Source organism: Crocodylus siamensis, chromosome 1, assembly GCF_052110815.1.
Source record: "Crocodylus siamensis isolate JL-2025a chromosome 1, ASM5211081v1, whole genome shotgun sequence".
Lineage (NCBI taxonomy): Eukaryota > Metazoa > Chordata > Crocodylia > Crocodylidae > Crocodylus > Crocodylus siamensis.
In genome coordinates, this window is record NC_143395.1 from 30581334 (window position 1) to 30597189 (window position 15856).

The window sequence follows — 15856 nt, forward strand, 5'->3', positions numbered from 1 at the left end:
TAAATAAAACCATGTTCTTTAGCCATGAAATTCATCTCTGTGCAGAAGGCTAGCCTTGGCCTGTGTGTCATGCTAAGTCACCTATAAGGTCTCAAAATAGGGTTGAAGTGGGATTGAAAGGCCTTGTGTTCAAGCTTCCAGATGAATTTGATTCTTTCTGCCAGAAGAGCCACAGAAAAAGAAAAAGGTTAGCTGAAAAAACCCCTGCCTCTAGGTTCTTGACAGCTAGTACTACTGATCGTAAAGATGTGGCAGGGACTGTGGCATGAAATACACACCCAGGCAAGGCCCATGGAATTAATATGTAAAAAAGATGATCATTTTGGACTATTCACAATCATACCCGCACACCCCAGTCTAAAAGAAACTAAAGCACTGAGGAGAAATAAAGCAGTTCTGACTAATACGGGGCAATTGATAGAAGCTGTACATGGGATTTGCATTTTAATCTATTGTGTTAGATTTCAAGGAATGCTGCAGGGATTGGAGAGTCAAATCCTATTTATATAACAGGCAGAACCTATTTATTCCTACAACCTTCACAGTCAGGACTTCACACCACAAATTAGTGACTCCAGTGACCTGTGTAAATTTAAGAGTGCCTTCAGGTCAGTAACCCTGAAAGTAGTAGACACATGAAAAGCACAGCTCATTCATGTCTAAAACCTGAATTCTAAATCTGGATCCCATTAGTTATATTTAAAAGGATTTAGGTTCCCAGCTTGTAAAGAAGCCAGAACTGAGTTTAAAATGTTAAAAATATGTAGTACTATACATGCACATACATCTGTTAAAATATTATTCAGGTTGCAAAATTGAGCACTCAGAATCCCTATAAGTTTGCCGAAGGTTTTTGGTGCACATTTATATCAGTCCCATTGCACATACACATATAATTGTTTCATCTGAATTGTTAAATGTGCAGCCTCATGTACTGTACACTAGGCCTCATACACTATATACTATTTAACACTACTCAGATGACAAAATTATTATCTTTTCATGAACCTTTCCATGGTGTTTATCATTATAACACTGAGTAATTCACAAACATTAATCTTTCTCCTGATAGAAGTCCTGTGAGAGAGGTGCTATTTATCCCATTTTATAATGAGGAAGCTGAGGCCCCATTCTTGTTGTCTATGTAGTCTCAGCTTCCACTCCAAGGCTTGTCATTCCAGTCTCTCTTCCCAGACCCTTTCCTCGTCTCTCCCCCTAAGCTCAGTGTAAGTCCCAATATCTCCTCAATCTTTCCCCTTGCACATTCAATCCAGTTTCCTTGCCTAGCTAGTCCTAGTCTTCAGAAAGATTAATTGCTAAAATCTAAGTAATATCTGCAAAGTGCAAATAAATTTATTTTTCAAAGGCTTACAATTTGATTGGATTTTCATAGGGATGGTAAAGGACACAAAGTCCATTCCTGTGACACATTTAAAATGGCGGAGGGGGCAATAGTAATTTTCAAAGAACAGGCCTGCAGGATTTTTTAACATGGACAAAAAATATTTTCTCCTCCTGTGGTGTATGTAAAGGAATCAAAATTAGAGACAGACGGGTCAGCCCCTTGAGGTCCTGGCTTCTAGCTCTGTGTGAAGAAAAACTGTCAATTCAATCTTTTAGCTGTCGTGAAGTACTGTAATCACAGGGTGTCCTTTTCTTGGGAACAGAAGAGCCATTTTGCTAAAAATGTTACAGGTTTAATATATAAATCATTCAGCCTGAGGCAGGCACCCCCAATATGGAAAACTTCAGCACAAATGGTTAAAATTTGGCAAAACATAAACAACTGCGAACAAGGTCTTACAACAGGAAGTGTCAGACAACCTTAATAACAGGCTGTGCTCCCAGACCCCACTTATAATAAGAGCCAGGTGGGATCAAGAATGCTCTGGTTCCAATTCAGCTGATAGACTATAATGCATCATAATCATCCACTTCGGAAAAAAAAATCCTTCGCCAAACAGTCTTAAAGCCAACAAGAGCTGATGCTACTTTAGACATGACTTTCATAAGTGGTAAAGACACAGAAGGGCTGGATATAGAACATAATCTTGGATCAAGTGATCACACAATGATTCCATTCAAATTAAATGAAAAGATAAATAAAAGTAGGTCTGAAATGAAGTTTTAGTATTCCAAAACTGAAAAATTAAGGGAACTAGTAAATTAAATCAAATGGACTGAACAGCTCAGGGACCTGAATATACAACGAACCTGGAATCTTGTCAAGTCAAAAATGTTTATACTGTATGGGATGTGGATTCCCAGCAAAGAAAAAACACTCAAAAGGAAGGATTTTTAGAATGGATATTAAGAGTGAGCAAAAAGTCTACAGGGAATGGAAAAAGGGATGGTTTAGCAAAGAAAACTACATCTTGGTGGTCAGAATGTGAAGAAATAGAAGTAAAAACTGCCAGTAATCAGCCAAGTTAGACCTTATGAAGGAAATGAAAACAAATAGTAGAAGTTATAAATAAAAAAAAGGAACATGAAAAGAAATGAGGTTACTGTTCAGAGAGGATGTTTTTGATATTAAAGGATAGTCCAGACACAGCACCAAAATTCAATGAATACTGCCTCAGTCTTCATTAAGAACAAAAATGTTGAGCATGGAGTCAAAAGAGGATGGTTAACAGGAAAAAGACAGAAAATGGAAACCAAAGCAAAACTCAAAAAGCATGATGTGCTCAAAACAGAGGAAACATGATTTCCATCACAGGTCACTGAAAGACCTGGTATATAAAACTGCAAGGTTTTTTACTATATCTTTTAAATTAGGGGTTTCACTGAAGAACAGCAAATGTAGCACATATACTTAAGAAAAGTCTAAAAAATGGTTCAGGCAACTAAATTTCTCATCTACCTGTACTTAAGTAAAGCATTTGATATGGTGTTATACCATAAAGCCACAGAAAATGGACATTAGTTTAAGAACTACAAGATGAAGCTGGCCAAAGGGGAGATGACAACATGTTATGCTGAAGAGGAAACTATCAGGCTAGAGGAAGGTTTCTTTGTGCAGTACCATGACGACTAGACCTGATCCTATTTAATAATATCTTTAATGACAACCTTAGTGAAATACGGAAATGTGTTAGTGAAAGATGCTGATAACAACATGTGTGAGGTATAACCAACAAGATAAAGCTAGAATAAAAACAAATCAGTATAAACTGACCACGAAGACCCTTAGGCAGGAACTTAGAATACAATTTCTAACTACTAGAACAGTATGATTCTGGAACACCTTTCCAGCAGAAGCACTGGGGCAAAATCAAAAGTAGTTTAAAGAGGTTTCCTAATAAATTTCTGAACATCACATGTCATGGTTACCTCTAATATTAGGACATTGGACTCAATGGCCTAAGAACTGTTGCTAGTCCTGTATTCTAAGATATTTAAATAAAAACTAAAAACTTATTTTGGCTAATTCAAATGGATAAGCAGAGTATACCAGCAATATAGTTTAGCTTTGCCTTTTAACATTACCTTTGAAAACACATTTGAACTTCCAGCTGTGTCTAGTTGCTATGCATTTGCTAGGAAGAGGAAAAATACTTTAGATATGTAGAAGGCAGAGCAGAGTAACACCTTGAAGACTAACTTGTTCAGAAAGAGTATAATTTTTTGTTATGCAGCTTACTTCATGAGATACTAACTGACAAACATTAGCTTCTGACAAAGCAGGCTGTTTTCTATAAAAACTTATGCCCACTCTGAACCAGTTAGTCTTCAAGGTTCTATCCTGCCCTGACTTCTACCTGATTTCAGACTAATATGGCTAACTACCAGTCCCTGGAAAGATATGGATATGGAAGGTCTCATTTTACTCATAGAACAGACTATGTAAAAAATAGTAACAGTACTGAAAAGCTCCCATACAGATAGGACCATAATTGCATTCAAGCCTGACTTTGTTCTTAAGGATATCAGCACTTTAATATGGGCATTCAGAGAATAAGCCTGCTTCCACAGATTTCGGTAATGGTAGAATGTAACTGTAGTCCTTGGTCCGTCTACTAAGATCACCACTCTGGTTTCCTGGGAAAAAAGGGTTATGACAGCATCAGTTAATATTTACAGAACCTGTGGGGGGAGCAGGGGGGATACATTTAGCTCATGACATTTCACATATTGAAGTATGGGGATAGAAAGTTGTTTGGTGAACACCACTGTAAGGTAAACAGGTAGCAGATGTAGGGTTTTGGAGCATTTAAACATGCTCCCGGGGGAGAGGGGGAAGGGGCTTTAATTAGAGTGTGTGGATGGCTGTGCTCAACTTGCTTCAGGATCTCCCATCTGTTGAGTGCCAGTTCTTAGGGCCAGACAACTTGGCTTCTGTTCACTCTTACTTGTAGGGCACACCCTCTGACTCCTCTGCCACATCTTGATTTTTTAATAGAAAAGAAGGATCGTAGTTTCGTAGCTTCTAGGGTTGGAAGGGACCTGAGTAGATCACCTAGTCCAACCCCCTGCCATGGCAGGAAAGAGTACTGGGGTCAAACGACCCCAGGAAGGAAAAGATCCTTGGTTATTTACTTGAGCTCTCATGAGTCTCTGGTCCTCAGGGCTCCTCCTATCCTTACACCCCATCCATGAGCAACCAGATCTTATAGGATAGCTAGGCTGCTGATGGAAGTATAATGCAGCCAGTGGTTCACTCAATTAGCCGTACTTGTCTACCACTAGTCTCAATCAGTTAAAAAGTCTCTCCCAGCTTTGTCTTGACAAAGCACCATGGAGTCATCCAGGTTTGTGTCAAACTTGGTGTGACCCTACCTTTTATCAGTCGTAGCACAGTACCTCTTGTCTGCCTAATCTATAGGGTCCACCGGCTAAGCTGTCCATACCAGAGTTCTGCACAGGGTGTCTGAGGTCCTTCCCCCCTTTGAAAAGCCTGGAAATGTCAAGCCCTTTTGCTGGCCCTGAGGCCAAACATGTCCTGATATATCATGTCCTGATAAATCATGTCCCCTTTTCCCTCAGTCCTCTAATGGATTACTAGCCCAGGCTTAATGCTGCAGCCCCCCAACACAGTTGTTTCGCCTTCAATTTCTACAGCCGGTGGTGCCAATCCAGAATGCCTTTATCTCAAACACGAAGGATTATTGAACTCAAAACAATAACAGGGCCCAGATCCCCTCCTGGAGCAGACTCACAGTCACTGATTCTGTTGTCCCGCTTAGCAAGGCAATGTCTCTCTGGGGCTTCTCACATCACATTGCTCACTCCTTTCTGGGGTTAGAGCCTCCTCTGAGGCAAGCAGGGTCTGATTCTGCTCACTTGCCCTTGCCAGGACATCCTGCAGCCAGGCTCCACGCTCCTTCAGCCATGGTCTCAGGTCTCTCCCTTCCCTCTGCTGGCATGGGGCACCCTCTCATGTCGTACACCCCAGGATGCCAGCCAATCTACATCCAGCACAAGCTCCTAAATCAGGGTGCACATGGAGCATGGAGTTCCTCAGTCTGCACTGCCACCTGCCCTGCAGGTAAGTCCCAGGACCTGGGGGCTCAATGGCCTCCATGCCCTGCCCCCCAGTATCTGGCAGGGTTGCCTCTTGGGGTCTTGCTACCCTGGTGCTGCTCATCGAGGTATTCCCTGCTGCAACAGAACAGCTCAGAGAGCCGCTCTACTTAATGTGCCTAGAGCGTCATGTATATCAGCATCCCTGCACTGAAAAATAACTTTAAAGTGAACGAGCTTTAAAGCACCTTCACCTCTATTCTTCAGCATGGGGATGCTGTTACACATCATGCTAGAGTCTACTGGACCATGGTAATTAATTACCATGTGCTGTAATTATAGCACATCAGAGCAGCACATAGGTGCCCATGAATGGTAACTACCATAGGTGTGTGTATATTAATAAGATCCTAACAGATGTGTTGGTAGGTCCTGAAACAGGAGACATATAGATATCTGCCCACCCATCATAAACATTTATTTATTTTGTTTTTCAATTTAAATAGCAAGGAGTTCATGTTAGTCTCCTGAGTATCCAAACACACTTAAAAAGAAATCAAAACAAAAACTCCTTTAAGGACTTTCTAGCATGATGCCTCTGATGCTAGTGGAACATTTACAACAGAAAACACGCAATTGTAGAATATATCCACCATTCTGCCACCTCCTTTATAGTAAAGGACCTAGTTTGTTGATTGTTTTGTTGATAAAAATAAATAAATCACCCAATTGATCCAAAAGTGTTACAAAGATGAAAGACCTAAATGGTAAATTCAAGTTTACAGAGAGCTGTCTCACTATCTTTTAAACCTGTCCCTCCATATTTTGCAAAAGGCAGATTAGTGGTATAGCACTGGGATATTTTTTTAATGACATATGAGACTACTTAATATCTCAAAGTAAGTGGAGAAGAGGACTTATCTGTGTTAATGGACTATCTAATGCCTGTAGTTCTAAATTTAAACATAAAGGGGAGAAATATGATTTTTAGAGAAAGATAATTTTTTCTGCAAAGATAACCAATTAAAATCTTCTGCTGGGAGGGAAAGGTAATCATCATAACTATAGCTTAAAGTTTTTTTAAAGCTTACACTATAAAGAGTGAGAGACCTGATTTTCTTCCACTTCCACTAGTGCAAATCAGGATTCACTTCACTTGGGTCAGTGTAATTCCTTTAGTGTGAAAGTGCTATGAAGCAAGAATCACATGAAAAGTTTTCAAGTACCATTGAGGACAAGTTTTTTCTTGATTGTAGTCTCTGCAGTTCCCAGGAACAGAAAGCATAAGACCATCTGAGACCAAGGCCTCAGGTGATTAGGAACACACAAGATGAGAGAAAGATACAAAAAAAAGTGCACATTTTATTATAAATAATGATGTCAGCATTAAACAAACTCATCTGCCTCTCAGCAGAGAAGTCACAAGAAGTCACAAGAAGTCACACTATCATTTGACTTCTTGAAATTGTACTTCTTATAGGTGTTGGGATATTAGCAAAGTAAACCTTTTTCATACTTCAGAAAAGAGAATTTAAGCTACCACTAAATTGGTTTTAAATATAGACTGAATACGTGCCTTGAATATAATTCAGTAGAGGTAACCCAAAATGCCAAATATTTTTTGTTGATCAAAAGTAATATGTACATCTAGATTGGTAGAACACCATTGCCAATCAAAGTTCTCTTTATTTTTGTGTCCAGATTGAAACAGCAGTTACAGACACATACTTTGGTTTTCTAAGAACTTAGTACGGTGGCAGTTCCACAGAGAAAGAGACACACATTGTTGTGATATATTCTAGAAAGGCCAAATTCTCAAAGTAAAATCCTAAAGGCAAAGTATTTAGGGTAATGTTATGTTAATAAGCAATATGACTGACTGAGATTTCAGATGTAATACTCTGTGATTTTGCTTTGAAAGTTTTTACTTTTTGGAGTTTACAGTAACCTAATTATGTCTTGTTGGCACTTTCTCCAATAAAGACAACAGCTGCATAGGACTGATAAAACTTAGGGAGGCAGAAATGCATGACTGGTTGTTGCTTCAGCCTGAGCAGACCACATGTAAAAGTTCTTACTTGGCATCATTTGCTGTGGTTAAATCTCATCTTTTATCTTACAATGTACAATGCAGCTAATAAGTGTTTTGCATAACACCAAACCTCTCAAAGACACATTTCTTGGAAAAGAAACTCAGGTACGATTGTTCAGTCTGTTTTTATGTTGGTGCAGCTCAACAGTGTATGGAACTGGTACAGAAAAGAGGAGAATCAATTTCATTATGCAGGCTTTATTATTTTTATATTAGCCACAGATGTGCATGGGAAGCACATCTAAATAGCCTTTGAACATGTGTTGAAGATAAGTATCACTTATGGAAAATGTAATACCCGATTGTGAAATCTGCTAATGGATGTAGGAATGTACTCTTTCTGCCCCAAACAGGTCACTCCAGGATACCAAACTCTACTAAGAGAGCAAGATTTGGCTTCCTTCAGTTTCAACAGATCAAAAGATCAACTACATGGATTTGTTTCTTCTTCCTATGTTCATAAGATAATAGAAGAAGGAAATTATATACTTTCAGTTCCACAGCTGGCTTTCTCTTTCCCCAGTCAGTATCTTTCTATGGACCAATAATTCTTGCTGGAATATTCATTCCTGCTCCGTATTTGAAATTCTTCTTGAATCTAAGATAAAGTCTATGTATAGAACACTTTAGAAAGATGCACTGAGTGTTCACAAAGGGAGATCTGTTTCATTGATAGAATTAGGAGAACATTTCTGCTAAAGAATGTTAGCCCTTTTTGTTTCTAGCTCCCTTTTTGTTCATAAGTACAGCATATTCATTTTCAGATAAAAATACTTCCCGTAGAGAAAAATTGAAGATATGAAAAGGAAATTCACATAATTAATCCTAAGCAATTTAAATGAGGGAACTGATATCAAAGCCCAGTTTGAAGGCAGTGTGATGACTATTGGAAAAGAATTCTCAATATTTCAGCAGCAAAGACACTTTTCACTACAAGGAGAAAGATTAACTTTGCTGGAGCCAGCTCCAAGGAACAGGAAAACTTACAACAAGGCTGGTAACAGAGGACCTCAGAGCTTCAAAGAGATAAACAAGGACATTTGATGGATTGCTTCTGGAGGGGAAAAAACCTCCAGTATCTTACCCTACCCATCATAAGCTTGTAAATTGTCTTTAGTGACAAGGACCATCATTCTGCTCTCTGTTTTGTTGTGGCAGAAGGTATCAAGGTGATCACCACTGCCAGAAGCAGTAGAGCCATACTTTTCCACTGGAACTTATTTATGCCCTGCTTTAGCTACCTATACAATATACAGTTTGGAGGACTGAAGACATACATGAGGCCACATGCATGTCCCTTTCTTTTTTGTGTGTTAGGTTTAAAGCATATAAATTGCATGAAGTGATCTTACTTGTACCTGAAGACGAAACACAGTATAGGAAGACTATGCAAAAGAAAGTACTGGAGATCTCCAATTACCTTGTATTGTTCTATCTATTAATAAAATAAAAACTCAGAAGCCTGAAAGCAATTTTGATGTGAGACTATAAAGAAGATGACAGTAGCACCACATGACAATTTCACATCAGAGATAACAGTAAGCAGAAAGTTTGGGGGTTGATTATTCACTGCCTTGGACCTTTTGATATAATTTTTACTACTGATTTGAGGCTGTAGCATTTTAACCTCACCTTGCAAAGGTAGCTGTAACTACATGGGATATAAGGCAGAAGAAAAAATAATATCCCTAATTTCCAGTGGTGAAAAAGAAAAGAAAAGAAAAAGGGAAAAAATAATGAAGAACACTAAACTGGGGATTATGGACATTTTTTATTTATTTCATAAGATGTCGCTAGATTAGGTGATTCCATGGAGACAATTATGAACAAAGCACATTACTATTTCTCCATGCAAAGCCTATTAACAAGCTTATTATATGAATTCCTTAATGGGTTGGAAAACTGCATCTTTACTCAAAAGGCTAAGGCCTTTTCCTCCCTAAGCCTTTGATTATTTTTTTTAAATGAGGCTTGTGTGTTCTGGGAATCAGATTAACCTGATGGGGCTTTTCCATTGTTTTCCCCTTTAGTGTTTTCATCAGGAGAAAAGTACTGCAAATTCTAGACTTGCTCAACTTCAGTCATGTCACTCCTGGAGGAAGCTGAGGTAGCTGGTTAAAGAACAAGACCAAGAGTCAGAAAATGTGGGTGGTTCCTTCACACAGTGAAAAACCTCAGGTAAAACACTTAGATGATCAGAAATGGCTTCTGCCTTTTGGCATCTGTAATTAATTCCCAGCAGAAATGGGAGCACTTAGATGAATAACCACTTGATACAGGATCTCTGTAATTTTCATTTTTGTGCACACAAATTGAATGCAAGCTTGCTGGGGTGATGCAGGGACCTACGTTGGAGATCTTCAAAAGACACATTTTGCTGGGGTTATTTAACCGCAGGAGTCTTTCCTGCCCAGAGCAGGAGGGCTGGACCCAATGATCTTACAAGGTCCCTTCCAACCCTAAACTTCTGTTAATCTATGAATCTGTGATAAAATGTTATCCCTACTTACTAAAATAACATCTTATGGGAACACAGATATTTGCAGTATTCATCAAATTATGAGAGGGCACATTATTAACTCCATATCCCAATGAAACAAAAAATCTCCTTCCAGACTCTGTCTTAGGTTAAAAAGCCAATGTAGACAGTTGCATAATAATAATAAAAGTAATAATAATAATGTATGCACCAAGCAGTTATTGGTCCTACAAAATCAGCAACTCTTTTAAATATCTTTGCATGCTACCCCCTGGAATTTGGTTAAGATGATGAAGATCATTTCATTACAGAGAGGATTTACATCATCTGTAATTTGATGGGCTGTTGGGTTTTTTGGTTCTGATGTTAGAAATGGAATATTGTTAGAAATGGAGTATTGTTAGAAATGCACAGCTTGCATCTTGCACCCGATAAGAAAGAAACGCTGCCAAGGACTTTTTTTTCCTTTCCCAGCCTTGCCACAGCTTTTCTTATGCTAAATCGCAGACTCTCCCCCAGCTTCTCCCTAGCCTTTCTCATACAGATTACAGAAGCTGGAATTCAACTGACTGTGTCCTTGAAAGGGGGGGGGTTTGAACTCTTGGTGACCTGCTGTAGTTTCTGAGCATGCTTAATTAGCTGATGCATATTTACCTCTCCACCCTGCATACTTAAGTAGTTAATTATACTATACATGCGATGTATGTAGTGATGTAACCACATGTATGCTTGTATGAAACGGAAGTGAGCTGTAAGAGTTCCTGTTTCTACACACGTGCCCAGGAGGGAGAAGATAAATACTGCCTGCAAAATTCCTTTGTGGGTTCAGAGTAATCTGAGTTCTTGACTCTGCTCTGACCCTATTTGCAAATACACCTTTTGTGCCATCTAATGAGTGTGTGTCTGTGATTTTTGTGGCCTCCAGAGAAAAAAACCGCTTTATGCATCACTGATTTGAAACCAGACCCTAAATTAATAATGCTCTCTGCAACAAGGAGTGGGGCTACTGCTTACTGTCATACTTAGATACTTCAGTTTGATTGAAGACTTCTGATTCTGAGAAAAGGCAAATCCTAATGAAAAAGTGTTTTGTCTGAATTTTGTCAAGTTCTATCTAGCTGGATATGTACATGTATCATACATTATAGAAAAACCTCAGGGCTAATTCTTATATATATTATAGGCCAGAGAACTATGAAGGGACACTGGGATAAGTGAAAATTGCCAGAGTGGTAAAGAAGGGTCTTTATATCAACAAAAATTAGGCCTTTTATCAGTGCAGCAGTTCTTGCCTACTTTGATTTCCTGTTTTTAGCAGAAGTTTTAGCAGTAGCCAACAGCTTCCACCCCCAGTTTCCTAGACCCTGTGCATGCTAAAGCTTCTGGCACCTCTGCATAGCTCTACTAAGTGCCTGTGCTGTCAGAAATGCACCCTGGAAAGTCACCAGCTGTTAAAGCAACCACAATAACTTGCAGAAGGCCCAGGGATGTCATCATAGAATGATAAAAAGTAGGGCTGGAAGGGACCTCAGAAATCCATCTGTTGAAGGCAAGAACATCACTATCAAAACCACCCCATACAAGTGCGTATCTCACATATTCCCAAAACTTCACAAACAACCCTGTCACAGAACTACAGCACATAAAGCCCAAGGACACCACACCAAGAACACCCTAACCTATTAGAGGTTAAGCAGGAGAACAAGAGCACTGGCAATGCCCCACCACTGCAAGGCTTCTTAAACACAGTGGAGAAATCCAAGGGAGACAACCATGCTCCCTGCTACAAAGAAGGGTGAAACCCCACCACAGTCCATACAAATCTGACTGTAGGGTAAAATTTGTTTCTCACTCCAGATGTGATCGGTTTGACCCTGAGTAGTGGAGCAACACCCTCTAACCAGAAAACTGGTTTTAGTTTCAGCAGGAGCAATGGCACACCCCACTCAAAAGTCCCAGCCTTGGCCACAGCTAACAACCGATGTTTCTGAGGGAGGTAAAATAAAACATCCAGTGACAGGGAGGGGAAAAAAATTCTTCCCTGACTTATTTGGCAATCAGCAAAGTCCTGAAGCATGAGAAACAGACAGACAGACACCCTCCATTCTGCTCAGCAACTTAGAGATAACAAACAGCTCCCCACATTGCACCTGCCTTCTGTCATCCTTTCTCCTCCATAGCCTTATCTCAGACCCTTTCATCTTCCTTTTTTACTAAGTGGAGCTCTGCTTCCTTCTCCTGCAAGTGAGCATGTATCCTCTCCAACATCCACCTGCTCTGGGCCACAGAGGTTCTCTCATGATCTTCCAGAGATCTGTGAGTGTCAGCTGGGCTGGGGGTGTTGCTCCTGGGCTTCCAACTTTTGCTTTTCACAGCACATTCCAGGAGCCACTAGTCCTAGATTATGCCTAATCGATGCTGATCCATCATCTTCTTGAAAGTGTCCAGAGAAGGAGATTCCACAATTTTCCTCAGATCCTGGCACCCAGTCTCAGCCTGTTTCACTGAAATTTCAAGCCAATGCTACATGTCCTATTCTCCGCAGAGATGGAGAGCAGGTGTTCTTCCTCATCTTTGTGGCAGCTCTTCAGATATTTGAAGACTACTACCACATCTCCTCTTAATTGCCTTTTCTGTTAACTGAATATGCCTATTTCGTTTGACCCCAGTACTCTTTCCTGCCATGGCAGGGGGTTGGACTCAATGATCTGCTCAGGTCCCTTCTGACCCTAGAAACTATGAAACTATTTCTGTCAACCTCTCTTCATTTGGATCTCTTTCCAAGCCCTTTATCATTCTGTCACCCACCTTTCTAACTTCTCCAGGTTCTTTTAAAAATATGACTCAAATTACACAGTACTCTAGATTAGTGGTTCTCAACATTTTTTGTACCAGGACCCATTTGTAAGTATTCATGGCCAGTCCTGACCCAGTGCCCCTCACTCCTGACTCACTGCCCCCCACCTCTAGATCTCAGTCTCCCAGTGTGTGGGGTAGGGGGTGGGTGTGTGGGGCATGGCAGGGCCCCAAGCAGCCCCTTGCAAGCTGGAACTCTGCCAGCCTGTAAGGGAAAAGCCATGGCTTCCCATGTTTTTCACCTTTAAAGAAGAATCCATTTTTAAAGTTTATTGATCCATTTTTAAATTTGTTTGTGACTCTTTAATTCTTGCAAACCACTTTTGAGTTGTGACTCACAGATTGAGAAACGCTGCACCAGATAAGACCTAACCTGAGTGAAGAGGCATTATCACCTCCTATGTCTTGCATCTAATGTTCTTCTTCTCCCTCCACACCATGTGTGTACAGGCAGCTCCACTGTCCCCCATCAAGTGGGCATGCATTCCTCCTTCCCACACTGCACTGTACACAGCACCCTGTTTCACCTTCAGCAGTACCATGGGTTCCCTCACTATACCCACTATATGGATGCTTCAGATTTTCAGCTCCCCTGGCACTGTAGGCTGTGCTGTGCTGCCCTGCCCTACCCTGTCTTGCCCCCTTGGGCCAGGTCAGACCATAGAACCTGGAGCAGGAAGGGGAAGCCCTGACTCTCTGGCTCCTGCTGCAATTGGACGATAAGGGGAATGGCACCCAAGTGGGAACCTGGAGGCTGCATCTCAATCCCTTATCAACGACATGCAGCCTGCAGGCCATCAGTTGGACAGCCATGCATTCAAACTCAACAAAATCTCTCCAAACATCTCTTTCATTATCCCAAGCCTCAGTTTGTCTCCTTCTTTATCCCAATAATCTTTATTAACTGTCTGGTTACTGCTTGGTATTTTTTTGTGAAAGCTGAGACAAAGTTGAACCGCACCCCCTTCCTTTTATCATCTGTTCAGAGCTCTCTCTGGCTATTTAACAGTGGATCCACTCATTTCTTGGTCTTTTCCTTCGGCCAACAGATTTGAAGAACTTCTTGTTGTTGTACTTAACCTTCCTCATCAGGTGAAGCTTATTTTTCACCTTTGCCTGCTTGCAAGTTCTTGCTGTTTCCTGGTAAGCTTCCTTGGTTATCTGTCCATCTTTCCATTGCCTAAATGCTTTCCATCTGCTTTTAAGGCACCCTAGAAGCTCCCTGTGCAGCAACACTGGTCTCTTGCCATTTGTCTTGTACTTTTAACATGTTGAAATAACTTCTTGTTGGGCCTTTCAGAAGCTTCCAATTCTCCTTGACCCCCTTTGACCATTAGTCTGTCCTTCTACAGCACCTTGTGTTCATCTCCTTAGATTGGGTGAAATCCACCTTTTTGAAATCTAGTATCTTACATCTGCTTCCCTCATGCTTTCCTGTTTCCAAATTGTGAATTCTATCAGATAGTAATCACTTCCTCCCAAGTTTCCCATCACCTTTATATCCTCAACCATTGTGTCCCTATTGGGCAATAGGAGATCCAAGATGGAATATACTAAGTTATATATTAAGCTTTCTGGCACAGAAAGTTGTCCTGCACACAAGTTAGGAACTTGCTTAACATTTTTTCTTTGGCTGTATTATTCTTCCAACAGATATCGAGAAAGCTGAAGCTCCCATCAGCACCATGTCATAATTTCTGAATCATTTTATCATCTCCTTGAAGAATGCTCATTCCTGAGTTGGCAGTCAATAGCAAATCCCTGCTATGATATCACTGCTATACTTTTCACCTTTTACTTTACTCAGATAGACTTGGATTTGCTAATTACTGCCTCCTGAATCAAGGAACAAGTATGTATATTGTTGCTGTATATGGCAATGTTGTCTTCCTTCTTCTGACCTTGTACTTCCAAAACAGTATATCCCCTCAGTTGTGATGTCCAGTTATAAGAGTTGTCCTGCCAAGTCTCTGTGATACCAATCAGATAATAGCTTTTTTACAGGCTGTGATTCCTAGCTCATCTTGCTTGTTTCCCATACTCCTTGAATTTGTATATTTTCACCAGGGTGTTAAATGATGTTGTAGCTGTAATGGTCCAACCCTTCAGTTGATTCAGTAAAAAACATCACCCTAAGAAATCCTTTCCTCTATACATGCATCAGAATTATTTTGCATTTCAACTGGTACTTGCATCCCTTGTTGGTGTCCTGTTGCTATCTTGCCCATTTCCACAGCTGAGCTTCTTTTTACACTCCTCTCCTTTCTAGCTTGTTTCCTTTGTGACTGGAGGGATTTGTTCATCATCCCCTGTGGAGCCTGGTTTAATGCTTCCTGCCAGCTGCCAAGCAGAAACCTTACTCCACTCACCATAGATCTAAAACTATGAGCTCAAAGGAAGGTTCTACCACTGCAGGGAAAATTGTAGGTGGCTGCACTCACTATTGCGTGTTGAACTTTGAAATAAACTAGGCTTTAGTGTCATTTAGCCTTTTCAGGGTGTGCAATGTAAAAAGCAAAGCAATGGTAATTATCAAGTACATTTATTATCTGAACTGATAAATAAGGAGGCTTACCATCAGTAGCATAAAGCAGCAAGGGTGACTGAGTTACCAGGTCCATTGCCAACCCCAGAGGATGTAAAGATAGCAGCAACTTTGCTGCCAGCTGTGTCACATGACCAGCATGCAACCACTGATGTGCCGCTGCCTCCAAAGGAGTTCAAGTGCCCGGTTATGCCCACCATTATATTAGTGTTTGCAGATTTTAATGGGTGGCCATTACGTGCTCAGAGAACACTGAAATACAATATGAAGGCCTAGAAAATCTTTCACTAATTTACATTCAACATGCTTTTGTTTCTTGTCCCCTATTATATGAGAAATGAGTTTAAATTTTATTAGAAAACTTAAATTTATAGAATTTATATGATATGCCACGATATTCTGCTGAGTTTGAACAACCATT